This window comes from Suricata suricatta, chromosome 2 (genome assembly GCF_006229205.1).
Source record: "Suricata suricatta isolate VVHF042 chromosome 2, meerkat_22Aug2017_6uvM2_HiC, whole genome shotgun sequence".
NCBI classification, from domain to species: domain Eukaryota; kingdom Metazoa; phylum Chordata; class Mammalia; order Carnivora; family Herpestidae; genus Suricata; species Suricata suricatta.
The window spans coordinates 31,539,923-31,544,129 of NC_043701.1; positions in this window are offsets into that span (position 1 = coordinate 31,539,923).

Here is a 4,207-nt window from a genome sequence, read left to right on the forward strand (position 1 = left end):
TTTGCCCTAGAATTTACTCTAGTTAATGACTTCTGCAGATAAGAGTTCAAACCAACAAGTAATGGCTTAAGATTTTAAAAAACATTCAATGAACTGAATCAACATTGCTTCATTGTTCTCCATTACCCCAAGTTTCTGTTCTGAGTGACTGGATGGGGGAATAATGTTCTTGCTTTACCTTTAACTCTTTTAAAAAATACACTTGGACATCACTTTAGCACTGAATGACCAAATGCAGTTTCCAGCTAGAGGTGGTGTTAAAAGGAGCTGGGAGTGATTATGATGACATATTTAGGTTGGCTTTGGCTTGCATACTACCTATAAGATTTAATTTCCTAATTACGTTTTGCTTTAGCTTAGGTAAAATTAGCTTGCATTCCCTTGACACACACCGATTGCAGTTGGTGAAGTTCCAAAACCACAGGTTGTCGACAAGAGTGGCTAACTAGATTAGGATTAAATTTACTGAGTAAAATCCACAAAGAGCCTAAGCACATGTAGGTAATGACAAGTTGACTATGAGGGAATATAGTTAGGTCATATGAAAATGCATTTCTGGCAATGGTTTGGTTTCAAAACCATGTGATAGATACAGGACACCCAAGCTCATCTCGCTGTCTTTTGTTAGAGTTCAGAATGTCAAAATCTGGGGCTTCCTAGATGGGTCACCAAGGTGTAGACAGGGATAAAGATAAACGTGGTCTAGAATATTTAAATTGTATAACTATAGCCTTGTGAATACAGTCAGAAATGGTTTGCTACTCAGTAATTTTGTCATTTGGCAATACTAAGACATGATAACATATGGTTTGCTCTTTGGAGTTCACATAAATGTTGTCATTTAACTGAAATAAAGAATTCTCTTACTCTACCAAGAAAACTGTTTTGGGATATGTGTATGTTCCTTTATCTTTTCACATGGAAGGAAGAATCCCTTTGCATCATTATATATAACGTTCTGGGTTTTTGGTTTACTGGGTTGGAGGAGATGTGAGGCCAAGGCCATGTTTAATCAGAACGCCACTTGGATCCCCAACAACAGTCTCCATTTCTAGCTGGAGGACCCATTTCATTGGTCTTAAAAGAGAATTCTGGAGTGGGGCTCAGCACACGCACCTCTGTTCCACGATTCAGAAAATAATTTTTTAATTTGACAAAATAAATTCACTTGTCAGTGGGTCAGACACATCAGTATGTTCAGAGGAGAAGACAATGAAACTAACAGTCTTGTTTGCAATATATTCAGTATGTCTCCTTCCATTTTAATTTTGAAAGAAATTTACCATTTAAAAATCATGATTCAGGGGTGCCTGGGTGGCTCAGTTGGTTAAGCCTCCGACTTCAGCTCAGGTCAGATCTCACGCTTGTGGGTTTGAGCCTGGCTTCAGGCTCTGTGCTGACGGCTAGCTCAGAGCCTGGAGCCTGCTTCCAGTTCTGTGTCTCCTTCTCTCTCTGCCCCTCCCCCTCTCATGCTCTGTCTCTCTCTGTATCAAAAATAAATAAAAAACATTAAAAATTTTTTTCAAAAAAATTATGATTCGTTTTTATCATAGGGATTTATTTTCTTCCTGCTTATACTTCTGTGTCTTTTCCTTTCCCCTGCCTTTCATAAATTTTCACTCTAGCCCTGGGATGTCTTTTTTTTTTTTAGCTATTTAATGAAGCTTGAAAAGATTTAATTTCTGGAGCCATCAAGTCACTACTCTTTCAGATCTATTTGGTCTGACTCTAGTAGAGCCTGTCTTTGTGCAAAGAAAGTCCTTCAGAAAGAGTTAATTTGCAGTCTCAATAGAGGTTAATTCTCAGGAGAGAATTTAAACCAGCAAGTGTCCTCCTGGTAGAGAAGCAGCCCCTGGCCAGGCCACTAGTGAGGGAGTTAACTCCTAATGTTCTAGTTACCTCTGTGCAGTAGGGTGGGCTAGTCTGTCAGTCCTTGGCAGTAGGCAGCGGCAGCTTTCAGGTAGGGACATAAAGCTGTTTATTTTTCTTCCTAGGTCTTGAATTTTGGCCCTTAGAAAATGTGCTGTTGTGTGATTTTTTTTCAACTGGTTATTTCTTATTTTACAAAAAAAAGGAGGGGGTAGGTGAGCGGGAAGAAATCAGGGTTTGAATCTTTTGTGATGATTCTTCTTCAGTTGTGTTAGACTCATAGAAGGTATTTCTTCCCAATGATGATGTTTTTTTTAATTGAGCAACATGTACAAAATAAATGGGAATTGCTTCACAGAGATATGGTCATGTCATATTCCTAGTTAACACCTAAGTGAAGTTGATTATTTTTTTTTTCCCTACAAGGGAGTCAGTTAATTTCTCTGGTAGTAATTAACCATCAGTACCAAGTGTCAGTGTCAAGGAAATTCATTGTCTTTTGATGTGTGAAAATGCACTTTGGAAAGAATAAGGAATGTTTTGGGTTCGAACTTCAAGTTTTTACTATAGTTCAGCATTGAAGTTTTACTGTCAAATGCTTTCCTTTTATCTTATAGGGGGTCTATTTATTCTAATACTGAATGGTTTCAGAGAGAATATTTGATAAAAGAGGTATAATAAACGGGTGGGAATGAGGGGACTCAGAGAGGTAGTAGGTAGTAAAGTCGAAGATAATAAATTAATAAACTATTTAAAAAAAAACCAAAGACAATAAATTAATGATCACTTCAGCTTACCAGATAACCTGGAGGTGATTTCTAAGGCTCTGATCCTTAACCCCAGGGTTCCAGGTGAAAGTTCCTTCTTGATGTAGACCTTCTACATCAAGGGATGGAACTGTTTTTTAATGTTTATTTATTTTTCAGAGAGAGAGAGAAAGAGAGAACGCATGTGTGAGTGGAGGAGGGGCAGTGAGAGAGGACAGAAGATCTGAAAGAGGGTTCTGTGCTGACAGCAGGGAGGCTGACTTGAACTCATGAACCTGAGCTGAAGTCAGATGCTTGGATTAGTTCCAGACACCCCTGGAACTTTTAACAATGTATTGATCCATCCTTTTCAGGTCTTTTGCAGAAGATAGCCTCTGCTCTGGTTTGTATCATATTTAAATCTGATGTGGAAAGTGAACCAATTAATGTGCCAAAACCTTTCATTAGGAGTCTGCCATTTTAAAAAATGGGCTTTGATCTGTTAACCCTTGGACTGAGTATTCCAGTCATTCATCTTCCAAAATTTAAGTCCAGGATTTGGTTGTGGTTTGAATTTACTTTTTTTGAGACACAGCTTGAATGCCTCTATTTGATTTTGTGCTTTCAACACACTTTTTTGGGATCTGGTGATTTGGGAAGGCCTGTACCATATGGTCTTGATAAGGTGATAGATTTTCACATCCTGGGAATTGGCAGGAAGGGGTGGGAACTGAATCAGATGTGGGAAGAGAAAATTAAAGAGTTTGGGCCTAATTCATCTTATGATGTCTTCTGAGACGTATGATTCCGATAAAAATCAATTTTTAGGAAAAAAATCATGTGTGCCTCTGTGTGAGTGTGTGTCCCATCTCACGGGGCCTCTTAGATTCTCTTAAAAGTAGAGAGCCTTCCTTTTACAAGAATGGCACTTAACATTTTTTGGTTAGGCTTTCAGAAAACACCCCAGAGTTGGGATCGACAACAACAACAACAGGTTCTGCCCCATCTTTCTTGAAAAAGAGATTGTATTATGAAGGAATAGGCCACAGACGCAACGGAATACAGGATAGCAGGACACATTTTGGTCTGGGAGTTGATGTTTTTTGGAGAAGGAGGAAAACCAGTGATAGAATAAAACAAAGCCAGATATATACGCGAGGGTAAAAACGCCTTGGTGGCAGTCTGGCAACAAAACAAAACAACAAAACCAAAAAACAAATCCAAGAAAGAAGAAAACGGTGCCTTCTGTGGTTCCTAGCGGTGGCACAGAGGGGGCAGAGGTGAAGGCTTATCTTGACTGTACAGAGAATTCAGAATCGGGAGGCCTGACATTTCTCAGGTCGGCCGGTCTGCTCATCGCCGGCTAGGTGGGGACCGTGCCGGGGGCATCACCTACTGGGCTTTTCCTTTCCTTCACCTCGTCGGGGGCTTTGGTCCCCCCTTCTGCGCCCAGGGCCCTATCCCGGCCTGGACGCGTGCCCATTTCTCGTACCTCCACGAGCTGAGCTGATCGTTGGCAGGGGCCCGCGGGGCGGCGACCAGGCGGCTGGCGGCGCTCCGGCGCGCAGCGGGTTAAGGCGGCGGGGGCGGGG